This window comes from Ostrinia nubilalis, chromosome 23 (genome assembly GCF_963855985.1).
Source record: "Ostrinia nubilalis chromosome 23, ilOstNubi1.1, whole genome shotgun sequence".
Lineage (NCBI taxonomy): Eukaryota > Metazoa > Arthropoda > Insecta > Lepidoptera > Crambidae > Ostrinia > Ostrinia nubilalis.
Window position 1 is genome coordinate 6,007,141 of NC_087110.1, and position 13,852 is coordinate 6,020,992.

A 13,852-nucleotide genomic window follows, 5' to 3' on the forward strand; every position below is an offset into this window, starting at 1 on the left:
CAAATTAGCTTGTGGTTATTATTTTGTTTAGTGGGTAGATAATATAAAATTTGTTCTAAATTAATTTTCATATTTCATTCTTTTTATCGAAATTTCCAAATGATTCATTAAACAATAGAGGTGATTCTAGCGCTCGGCGGCCGCTGCCGCGGCACGCTTCGCTCGCCTTCGCGCGTTAAGTAAGGGTCACTGTTCTAACCTAACCTAACCTACTATTTTCTGCGATACCTACTTTCTGCAACAATACTATTTTCTGCAATCTCTTTGTTTTACATAAAATTCTTGTGAAAACCATGATCATCTGCCTTATGCTTTGATTTGTGGGTAACGGTGGGTAAGTATGTGAAGTGTCAATTTGACCAAACAAATTATTTGGGATATAATATTTGGCAAAATAAAACATTTGCTATACAGGGTGTTTCTTGTAAGGTGTCAAGCCGAAGGCAGGTGATAGGTGAGGACTAGACCTATCGATTTCACCCCCATGTATGTTCTACGATTTTTCGTAGTTTAGAAGTTATCGTTAATTTTGTGATTTTTTCAAATTTCATGACCTAGTGGCTTAATTTTTTTTTATCTTTTTTTTTGGGTTGACTTTTCTCAGATTTCTTTTTTTTGACAGATTCCCTATTAGTTGCAGATATTTGAAAAAAATAATCATCTTCCTATCTTTGATGCAAGATACAAAATTTTTGCTAGAAACATAAAAAATATGCTTTTAGCAGAACATTCTAAAATTTTCAACTGAAATGTATGAGACAAAAAAAAATTCCCATAGGTCCAAAATAATTTCAAAAACTGCGCAATTTTCTGAACTTTCATAATAACACAAAAAAACATGTACTTAATAGGCCATTATTTTCTGTAATCGCTCTACTAAAGTAGTAAGTCGGAGATTCCGTTACATGTTTTTGACTTTCTTAGGACTAACTAATGTTTGCAATCCACTCAGTGTACGTTACGTAGAACACGTTTAGAGACAATAACTGAACAGAACATTTTTTATCCACAACGAGGAAGCTCTTGCCCTTCATCTGACCTGATGGAAAGTTGGAAACTGCTGGATGATCAGCGAGCTTCACCCGGAATCCTAAACCACAGAGGAATTGGCTGTCCTAAATAGGTAGTTTTACCACTAGATCACAGTGGTGATTAAATTTGATATACCTACCTATTAGAGTGTGAAAGGAAAGAGAAAGAGTTTGTGTGTGTGTGTGTGTGTGTGTGTGTGTGTGGGTGTGTGTGTGTGTGTGTGTGTGGGTGTGTGTGTGTGTGTGTGTGTGTGTGTGTGTGGGTGTGTGCGCGTGTGTGTGTGTGTGTGCGTGTGTGTGTGTGTCTGTGAGAGAGAGAGAGAACAAAAAAGGGTGTAATGATTTAATTTAAAGTAAATGTTCAAAATGTCCGTCGCTGACCTGAATGCACATTCGACAACGACGCAAAACAATTATTCGTAAATTTACAAAAGCTTCTTGCATTCTAATATGGTTTATCATCAAAATTTTCATATTCCCTTTTGTATACCACATGAAGAGCAAGAGCTTCCACGTTGTGGATGAAAATAATCTTTTCAGTTATTGTCTCTAAATGTGTTCTACATAACGTAAGCTTAGGGGATTGCAAATATTACTTAGTCCTAAGAAAGTCAAAAACATGTAACGGAATCTCCGACTTACTACTTTAGTAGAGCGATTACAGAAAATAATGGCCTATTAAGTACATGTTTTTTTGTGTTATTATGAAAGTTCAGAAAACTGCGCAGTTTTTAAAATTATTTTGGACCTATGGAAATTCTTTTTTTTTCTCATACATTTCAGTTGAAAATTTTAGAATGTTCTGCTAAAAGCATATTTTTTATGTTTCTAGCAAAAATTTTGTATCTTGCATCAAAGATAGGAAGGTGATTATTTTTTTCAAATATCTGCAACTAATAGGGAATCTGTCAAAAAAAAGAAATCTGAGAAAAGTCAACCCAAAAAAAAGATAAAAAAAATTTAAGCCACTAGGTCATGAAATTTGAAAAAATCACAAAATTAACGATAACTTCTAAACTACGAAAAATCGTAGAACATACATGGGGGTGAAATCGATAGGTCTAGTCCTCACCTATCACCTGCCTTCGGCTTGACACCTTACAAGAAACACCCTGTATAAACATTTGCCAAGTAAAATTTTGCCAAATGATAATTTGACCAAATGAATTAGTTGCGAAAAGTACAGTTGCTAAAAGTTCATTTGGGAAATGAAACTTTGGCGATAAGTTGTTTGCGAAGTGAAATTTGGCGAAAAGTAATTTGGCCAAACGGAAGGATACCGATAAATACACTTATAAGTAATAATTTTATGAAAACAAATATTAGGATACATCACATTTATAAGATAATGTTACATAGTCTATGGAGAATATTATCATTGGCAATATTTATTTTCTTTTTTGACATAACGTTTTGACAGATGACATTACCTTTTTCCGCGCGTTGATGGTGGGGAAACTTGTTGTGAGGAGTTCCGTTTCGCGAGTGTCAGTGGCTACACGTGTTTCTGGAATTCGAGCGTATTTAATTTGTAATTTCACTGTTTATTTTTAGAGAAAACCAATCCTAAGCTCAATTATCAATAAAACAACGGTGGTGGTAACTAACTTGCTCTATCCTTGGTAAGTACCTAGCAGAATGGAGGTGATTCCTCCCGATCCGCCTGATCCCCCAGATCAGGCCGCCGATATGGAGCTTTCCCCGCCTTTATTTTCCCAAACGGCTACCAAACGCCGTCTTGACACGGTAGGTGATACCGAGCCGGCTAAGAAGACGAATACAGATGGATCATTAACCCAAAACAACCAACTGATGTACACACACCCCTCACTTGTAATAGCCCCAAAAACATATACAGACGAAGACAAAGGCCCCTTCTTGGTTCATGTGTCTCACATAGAATCGGAACCTTCTTCTCCAGCCTTCATTCAACCTATGAGGTTTGGCAAATTCTTGGTGACCAATAAAATTCAGGGAATCATCTTAGACGGCGTTACAAAAATCGGCAGAAACAAGATCTCCGTCGAATTCATTTCAGCCAGTGCAGCAAATAACTTTCTAAACAATGACATTTTGCCTATGTACAAGTATGTTGCATTAATCCCCACTTACAATGTGACCCGCATGGGCCTCATTAGGAACATTCCTACTGACTGGTCTATGGAGGAACTTGCAGAATCTTTAACAACCCCCGACGGCTGTGGTATCCTCCTGAAGGCTCGTCGGTTAAATAGAAAACAGATTAGGGATGATAACCAAATATCGTGGGTCCCCACACAATCAGTTGTAGTAACATTCAAGGGACAAGTACTGCCACAAAGAGTCTTCTGCTGCCACAATTCCATCCCAGTCGAGACTTACCAACTCCCGACAATCCAATGCCTCAATTGTTGTCGGTTTGGTCACATCAAGGCTCAATGTAGGTCTAAACCTAGGTGCTATCGTTGCACTCAACCTCACACAGCAGAAGAATGTAATGTCACAGAGGCCAAATCCACTTGCATTAATTGTTTAGGTCACCACTTTGCAACAAACAAGTCCTGCCCAGAGCACTCTCGACAAAAGGCTATCAAAGTAACAATGTCTCAGGATAACATTTCCTACTCTCAGGCCTCCTCTCAGTTTCCTCCTGCCCGCAAATCATATGCGGACATTACTAAATCTCCATCCTCTCAAACCACCAGTCCTGCTTCTCAACCTCCCTTACGTCACTCCTCACACCCCAACCAAACGATCTCATACCGAAAGACCATTCCCCGAACATCCCGCCCTCATACTCCGTTAGATAAGGGTTACGATAAGCAGGCGCACCAAGCCATAATTGGTAACTGTGCCTCCTCCCTACCTAATGGTTGTGCCCTGAACGGTGACTCTTCTCCTTCCCTGGGAGAGGATAACCTTTTACAGATGGTTCTCTCTCTAATCATTCATATTGTTTCTGGTCGTAATACCGCCCTACCGCCCAACGTTGCGCAAATGCTTTCCCAAATCTCGCAGATAACTTCTAATAATAATGGACAAGGAGGTAGTCCAGTGGAACTGCCAAAGTATTAGGCGCAAAAAACATGAATTAACTTTTCTTATTAGTAAATACTCTCCATCAGTCCTAGCTATCTCGGAGACGTGGCTGGTTCCTGGTTCACATTTTCGTGTATCAGGATACGCATGCCTCCGGGATGATAGGAATGATGGCTACGCGGGAAGTGCCTTACTTGTAAGACGCTTCCTTCCCTATAATCAACTCCCCCTTCCTTCGCATAGTCAAGACATCAATGTCGTGGCTATACGAATATTTGATATCTCCCTTTTATCCGTATACATTCCCCGCCCTAACGCTTCCTCCATCAATGAACTGCGCTCTGCTATTCTATCTGTCCCTCCTCCAGTTATAATCTTGGGTGACTTAAATGCGCACCACGTTTTATGGGGCTCCTACCATTCCGACTCTCCAGGTTCATTGCTCCTAGACCTTTTGGATGAGCTTGACCTTTGTATTTTGAATAATGGTTGTCCAACAAGAAGATGTGCTCCAACCCAAAACCCAGCATCGGCCGTAGATGTGTCATTCTGTTCTCCAAATTTGACCTCACTTTGCTCATGGAAAGTCCTAAACAGCACATTTGGTAGTGATCATTTTCCCATTATAGTATCTTTGCCTAATAATAACTCCCCAATAAATCGCCCTCCTCCTCTTTTAAAATATAATTTAAATAAAGCTGACTGGCTTGCCTATCATGCATCAGTCAACGAAAAATTGAAAAATTTACCTTCAGTCAATAATGATAATGCCCTCTCAGTATACTCTGATTTTGTTAACACCTTACAAACATCAGCAGATGATCACATACCATTGAAAAATCCATCTCGGAAAATATCTCCTCCTTGGTGGGATTCTGAATGTACAGCCAGTGTCCAAAAACGTAAGGAATCTGAAAAAAGGTACAACCGTTCAATGACCATGGAGAACTACATCCTTTACCAAAAAATTGCTGCACAAACAAGAAAGTTTTTAGCCAAAAAAAAGAAGAAGGGATGGATAAACTTTTGTGAAAATATGTCTCCAAGGACCCCTTCCTCTATTGTCTGGAAACAAATTAAAAGATTCCGTATATCCTTAATCCCTATAAATGCCCCGTCTAACAACCCTACAGCTTGGCTAAATGATTTTGCGGATAAACTAGCCCCTCCCTTTGTTCCTTTTATGGATAGCCTCCCTTCTATAAGTTGTTTTCTTCCCCAATCAAATATTCTAGATCGGCCCTTCTCCTTTGAAGAACTTTTATCAGCTCTTGACGGCTTAAAGGATTCATCTCCTGGAGCAGATGGAATTCCTTACTCTTTTATAATTAAATCTCCGGAAAGTGCCAAACTTCTCTTCCTAAATTTAATAAATTCGTTTTTTGACCAAGGTACTCTACCGGAAGCTTGGAAACAACAAATTATAATTCCTATTCCTAAACCAGGAAAAGAACCTTTGGATCATAACTCTTATCGTCCCATAGCCCTTTCTTCCGTTCTCCTTAAAATAATGGAACACATACTTAAAAATCGCCTCGAATGGTTCTTGGAATCAAATAACATTTTGGATAAATCCCAATTTGGTTTCCGTAAAGGCTTTAGTACTTTAGATAGTCTAAGTATTCTAACGACGGATATTCGCGTAGCTTTTAAAAATAAGGATTACCTCGTTGGGGTCTTCTTGGATATAGCGTCTGCGTACGATAACGTGTTGCTCCCAATACTCAGGCAAAAATTGCTCTATCTGAGTATCCCGGAGAAACTGGTACGTCTCATCTGCAACACGTTGATGTCACGATCAATAGCAGTGAGATACCAAGACTCTATAGTTCCCCGTTTAGTCTGGAAAGGGCTCCCGCAAGGATCTGTACTCAGCCCTTTACTTTACAGCATTTACACATACGATCTTAGTAGAACTGTAGACTCTTTTTGCAGTATCCTTCAGTACGCAGATGACATTGCCCTCTATCATTCATCCAAATTTATATCCGAAACAAGTTCGCGCCTAAACTCTGCTCTGGAGTATCTTAATGCCTGGATGACAAATCATGGACTATCTATTTCAGTTCCAAAATGTAGTTGCGTCACTTTTACTCGAAAACGTAACGCACCAGAGGTTGATATAACATTAAACGGTGATAGCGTTCCTTGTAACAACCAAGTGAAGTTCCTAGGTATGATTTTAGACTCTCGGTTATCAGGTATTCCCCATTTCAATTACATTCTTGGTAAGGCTGAAAAAGGGCTAAATATCCTCCGTGCCCTTTCAGGTACCTGGTGGGGTGCACATCCATACTCACAAAAATTACTTTATAACGCCATTGTCCGCAGCCACTTTGATTATGCTTCATTTCTTTTAGACCCCTGTAATAAATCTGCTCTTGAAAAACTTAATAAAACCCAATCCAAATGTCTACGTATAATACTGGGAGCTATGAAATCCTCACCTATTAATGCTCTCCAAATTGAATGTGTGGAACCTCCCCTATATTTGCGTAGACAATACCTAAGTGACCGGTTTTACGTTAAAATCACTCAAAATTCCAATCACCCTTTGAATGAAAAACTGGCTCTCCTCTCTTCACTAAGTAGCTCTGCTGACTCCTCTCAGAGTTCACCTTGTGTTTTGTTGAGTTACCAAAAATTTAACCGCCTCCCTACTCCAATTGAAAAAATTCCATTGAATCCTCTTTTCAGCAATAGCTATGATTCCCTTCTTTTCCATCCTTCAATAATCCTTAACTTTGGCATTTCTAAGGACTCCTGCTCAGCTGGTCAGGAATTTATCAATATTGTCTCTGAGCACTGGCAAGGCTGGCTAAAAATTTACACTGATGCCTCCAAGCTAGATGAGGGTGGATGTACTGGCGCTGCAGTCTGGATACCTTCATACAGAATAGCACTAAGTTTTAAGTGTCCACCAGTTACATCAGTCTTCACCGGAGAATCAGTCGCTATATTAGAGGCTATTCGTTATTCTATCTCTCACCACCTTAATAACACCTTAATCTTTACCGACTCTTTGAGCTGCCTCCAGTCTATCGTAGCTAACCCATTTAAATCCAAATCCAAATTTCCTATCATCTTCAAAATTAGAGAAGCCCTTTTTGAGAGTAAACAGCGTGGCTTAAATATCGTTTTAGCCTGGATCCCAAGCCACCGAGGTATCCCTGGCAATGAAACTGTAGACACATGTGCTAAAAATGCTATATCCACAGGTTCACTTGATCATTATAAATTATTTGCACATGATGTCTCTTCGCTCCCACGTAAACACCTATTCAAGTCATGGAATACTCACTGGGCTAACTCCAAGAGATACGTAGGCAAATATTATGCTGATATCCAACAGGATATTCCCTCTAGACCTTGGTTCTTCAAACACCCCCACTTGCCAAAAAGGACAGTGTCCATTATCTCTCGCCTGCGTATAGGTCACGCATGTACCCCTGTTCATCTTGCCAAAATGCGGATTAAGGATAGCTCCATATGCGAATGCGGCTTGGATGAAGGAACAGCTAACCACATATTTTTCAACTGCCCCAAAATTGACCATTCATTATACGACTTCCTTCCTAAAAAATTCCCTTTTCCGACTAACCTTAAATGTGTCCTTAACTTTACTAATCCCCATACTTTGAAATCTCTAGTTAAATTTATTAACATTAACAAAATTAATTTGTAACAGGCAAGAGCTAGCAGAAAACTAAACCTCCACATTTGTGTTTATTTTCATGTGTTATGTTTATGTATTGTGTTGTCTTATTTGTGATGTCTCTTTGTTTTAGGTATTTTGCTTAGCATACCTTTGAAAATTTAAATTTATCAAAATACCTATACCGTGTAAAAGCTGCGCACGTGATATTGGCGGAACAGTGTGCCCTGTGGCGAAAAACACAAGTTCATCGCCATTAATAAGAAGAAGAAGAAGAAGAAGAACTTGTTGTGAACTTGTTAATGTTTGTTATCGACTGTGTTTGTTATTGCCGATTAAATTTGGAGAATAAGTATTCTTTTGTTTGGAATGATAACGGTTACCTACTTGCCCGAATGTGAGAATACCTGCTGTCAAGTGATTACTTGCTCAGTGCCTGCTGTGTAACGTGAGTTGTGAGGGATCGGAGGATCAGGAAGCCGGTTTGCTTTCAATCAGAAGTGGGATGATCTACCCCACCGGCCACAATCATGCTTGCTGTACGTCCAGAACATCTGATGCACGAGTAAAGGTGAATGAACAGAAGTATGGTAGCGGTGAGACATTGCTACTGAGGTCAGTGGAACTTTCATAAAATATTTGCTGGTGATGTTTTTTTTTGTTGGTGTGCAAAATGTGACGAAGTACAACTAAATGGTGTTACTTTTAACGTGATAATCACCCCCTGGAGGCGACAAACGTGAATAGTGTCAAGCTACAGTACTATGAACATTAAAAAGTTATTTATTTGATTAATTTCTAGTTTAAAAATATAACTAACACAACACTATATAGTAATTGATTAGATTTAAGTACCTATTCTTATTGTGGAGACTATTGGTTTTTCTTTTTTTGGGTTTAGCACAAAAATTAAGTTCAAAAAGCATTTATAATATTTGATTTGATTAACTGTGTCTAAATATTGGTATAAATGGGATTTTAGTTTCTTGTAACCTTATGTGTTTACTTTTCAATGATGCTCAACTAGTGTGCTTGGTTATACAGTTATAATTTGATTGTTGTTTAATTATTTGTTGCCATGGGACCACATAAACATTGTCGGTGTACATCTACATCAGAATCTTCTCGCTCACCTTCACCAAAAAGGGTCAGTAAATCTAGACGTAAATCAAAATCTAGGCATCATACAGAAAAGACCAAACAACGCCACCATAGATCTGAAAGCCGAAAATCTCAAAGTTGTAAAAATAAAAGATATAGAACCTCTGCGAGTCAACCTCGAAGTCGGTGTTCAGAAACACCGCCACTACCTAACGAACATTTTACAAAGCCAATGTCAATGAATCCTAGTAATGTACTATCTGAGCTACCCCATGATGGTAAACAACATGAACAAAACTATGACAAAACATTTTCTCAATTGATGAATAATGTGTGGACTCATGGCTTCACGGCTAATTTGAATGTGGTGCCTGAGTTTGACCCCAGTGATAGTAGTCAGAATGTAGAGACTTGGTTACATAAAGTTAATGAATGTGCCAAGATCTATGGGTGGAATGAGAACCAGACCTGCCACTATGCATTACCAAAACTTGCCGGACTTGCAAAGCGTTGGTATCAAGGATTACCATCATTACTGTTTACATGGGATGAATGGATGATAAAAATTAGGTCAGCTTTCCCATCTAATGAAAATTATGGAGATTTACTTTCGAAAATGTTGCAGCTACGCTGTAAGATAGGTCAACCCCTTGATGTTTATTATTATGAAAAGATGACTCTGATCAATAAATGTGAAATATCGGGACGAAAGGCGGTAGGCTGTCTTGTCCATGGAATTGATGACAAGTTCGTACGCATGAGTGTTAATGCATGCCGTTTTGAAGAACCTGACCAACTTCTTTCTTACCTTAGTACGTTGGCTCAAACCGACGGAATGGCCAGGAGAAGATTATTTTCAAATAGAGAACCTGTATTAAATGCACCCCGCCCTTCACAACCAGAATTGAACAAACCTACTATTATATGTTATGGATGTGGTGCACCAGGACATATTAAATCAAAGTGTAATAAAATTACTAAGAGATGCAATATATGTAAAAAGGAAGGTCATTTAGCTAGGGACTGTAGAAGTCGATTCTTGGCACTTCCGACGACAACAGAAAAGGATGAGCGTGTTTCACCCCAAGATAGCCAGACACAGCAACCTGCTTATTCTGTGAACAAAATTACAACTATTCAATCAGATAAAAAGGACAGTGAGAAGTACTTTAAAAACATTAAAATTAACGGCGTTGAAAAAGTTGCTTTTATTGACCTTGGAAGTAGTTGTACTATAATGCGGGAAACTGATGCAAGGCAAATTTTTGACACTTGGAATGAAACAGAGAACTTACCGCATCTGCGAGGCTTCGGAAACTCGTTTGTAAAACCATTAGGCGTTTCTAGAGGAATTATAACATTGGACGGTATAGATGCTGAAGTAGATATTGTTATTGTGCCAGATCACTTTATGCACAATTCCATTATAGTTGGACAAACTTTTACCGAATTACCCAATATAGTTGTCCATAAGACATGTGATAATCTGGTATTTTATGAAGCGCCATCTCTCTCTTCAGAAGACAATTTAAAAAGTAATATTAAAACTTCTGAAGATGTCGTACTATGTAGTGAGGTGACGACTCCATTAGAGGTCGTTGTAGACAATAAATATACTGGTTCACTATACGTACCTGGGAATTATTGTATTAAACCTAACTATCAATATATAGTATTGCCGGGTCTTTATACTTTTACTAATGGATCGGGGTTTGTTATGGTTACCAATATTTCTAAAGAAAATATAAACTTTAAACAAAACAATATTGTAGCTAGAGGGTTTGGATTTACGGAAGTTGACGAACCATACATTGGTAAGGTGGAGACCAGTACGGACAATTTGCACTTGCCTCTGCCTGTAGAGAAATTACACGTTGGAACGGAACTGAATCAAGAACAATTATTGAAATTCCAGGAGTTGTTGCTCAAATATAGGGATTGTTTCGCATTGACTTTGTCGGAATTAGGAAAAACTGATATTGCCGAAATGAAAATTAAGTTGATTGATGATATCCCGGTCGTGTATAATCCTTACCGCATGTCATTTAAAGAAAGAGAACAACTTTCAAAAATAATAGATGACTTACTAAGAAACGGAATCATTAGGCCAAGTTCATCGTCTTACGCTAGTCCCGTCATCCTAGTCAACAAGAAAAATGGCGAGAAAAGGTTATGCGTGGACTACCGCGCGCTTAACCGAAAAACTTTGAAAGACAAATACCCCTTGCCTCGTATAGAGGACAAATTAGATTGTTTGGGAGGCAACAGATATTTTTCGAGTCTAGACTTGGCATCTGGGTATTACCAGGTGCCAGTAGCCGAAGAGAGCAAGCACCTGACGGCATTCGTTACACCAGACGGCCTTTACGAATATAACCGTATGCCGTTTGGTCTCGCTAATGCGCCTAGTGTTTTTCAAAGAGTGGTTAACGCGATGATTCAAAATAACAGACATGTCCTAGCCTACATGGATGATCTGCTGGTGCCATCAAAAACGATAAATGAAGGCTTAGAAAGATTGGAAGAAGTTTTTGTCATGTTGCGCGATGCCAAATTAACCTTGAACTTAGAGAAATGTTCATTTTTTCAGAAAGAAGTGGACTATTTGGGATACCAGATATCAGAGCATGGCATCAGACCTGGCGCTCATAAAATTAATGCAGTCGTTAAATTTCCGATTCCTAAGAACGTTCACGAGGTCAGACAATTCGTTGGCCTGGCAAGCTATTTCAGGCGTTTTGTGAAAGACTTCTCAATTATAGCTAGACCTCTGACGACTTTAACAAAGAAAAACGAACCGTGGAGATTTGAGGATGAACAATTACACGCGTTTAATACTCTAAAAGAGAAACTTACCAGTCGACCGGTATTGACGTTGTATGATCCGCATGCAGAGCTCGAGGTACACACCGATGCGAGTAAGATGGGAATTGGCGCGATACTCTTGCAGAATGACGGCAAAGGTCTTCGCCCTATTTCGTACTATAGTCGACAGACTACATTATATGAGCAGAAATTCCACTCGTATGAGTTAGAGACTCTTGCTGTGGTGACGGCACTTAATCGTTTCCGAGTATATCTTCTCGGAAGTCCCTTTAAGCTAGTTACTGACTGCAATGCTGTCCGTAGCACGATGACGAAGAAAGACCTTATACCGCGCGTAGCTAGGTGGTTTATAGCTATGCAAGAATATGATTTTAATATTGAATATCGGGCTGGTACGAAGATGGCCCATGTAGATGCCCTCAGTCGTATGCCGGCTGGTCCCGAAGCCCCGCTAACCTTTGATGATGTGTGTGTAATGAACATTGGAGTTGAAACAGACTGGTTAAAGACTGTTCAGCAGTGTGATTCGGAACTGCAACGAATTACGGAAATATTAAATGACCCCAAAATGAAAGAAGCTGTTGAGATTCAAAATAATTATACTGTGAAAAACAATATACTGTACAGAGTAGTGAAAAAGGAGAATGCGACTCAATTGCTGTGGGTAGTACCAAAATCCGTCAGATGGCAAGTGGTAAAGATGAACCACGATGACATTGGCCACTTTGGTTTCGAGAAGACGTACGAACGTGTTCGAAGGGTATATTGGTTTAGCAAAATGCGGCGTTTTATAAAAAAGTATTGTAGAGCTTGTCTCCATTGCTCGCACAATAAAGTTCCATCAGGGCCTAAAGAAGGGATGTTACACCCAATACCTAAACCTAATAAACCCTTTGATACGCTTCATGCTGATCATTGCGGCCCATTTCCTCAGAGCAAAAGAGGCAACTGCTATATTTTAGCTATTATAGACTCGTTTTCGAAGTTTATTTTCATTAAACCGGTTAAAAATTGTAAGACAAAAACAACTATCACCGTGTTTGAAGAGTATTTCGCTTTGTTTGGAGTACCGAGACGTTTAATCACGGATAGAGGGACAAGCTTCACAAGCCATTCGTTTGAAACTTTCATCAAAGAAAACGGAGTTACACACATACTTAACGCTGTAGCCACACCTCGTGCAAATGGTCAGATAGAAAGGTACAACAGGACGATAGTGGATGCTGTTACCGCTAGCAATCACGAACTCCCAGATAAGGAATGGGATACTGTTATACCAAAAGTTCAGTGGGGGTTGAATAACACCCTAAATAAAGGTACTGGAAAAACTGCTTCGGAAATTTTGTTTGGTGTTAACCTTACCGGAAAATGTGATGGAATAATGAATGCAACAGTATCTGAATCCCAGGAACCTGTAGACAGAGAATTGATTAGAAATGAAGCTAGTAGGACAATAGAAAAAGGCCAGCACATAAACAAAGAGCGCTTCGATAAGCATAGAAAAGAAGCGCGGAAATATAAGGTAGGGGATTTAGTCAGAGTAGAACGGGAGTTACCAGGACAACCTGGTCAAAGTAAAAAGCTTTTGGTGAAATGTAGTGGACCCTATAGAGTATCTAAGGTATTAGAAAATGATCGTTATGAAGTCATAGATACCCCCATATCAAGGAAGGACGGAAAGGCTACTTATAAAAATGTATTTTCTGTGGATAAAATACATCCTTGGTTAGTTTATGCAAGTGATCCCCTGGCAACAGATTCTGAAAATGATAGTGACAATTTGGAAAGGAATGAAAGTGAAAATAAATAGTAATAACAAAATTGTAAGTCGTTAGAATAATTATTTTGTGAGAATATTATCGTTAAGTTACTCCTGGTAAATATACCTACAAATTGTTTTGAGATAATGTAACTTTAGCTGATACATTAAAAAGAAAAAAAAATATAATTCTTGTGATATTATGTGTATATTCTAGAAGAATATCAAGTCGCTGACTAGTCCTCTTTGTATTTAATGTTTTAACGTGAATTCCCCTGATTAATTAAATATCCTACTAATTACTAAGTACTCTATCTTTGTAATAGAGGTTATAAAGAATGATGGTAATAGTTGTTATAATTATCGTCTGGAAAATTTTATAAAAGTTGATGATATTTATTGATTGCTGCCAGTTCAAGTAAATGTGTGAGACTGCTTTTGGTGGACCAATTTATAGTTTGT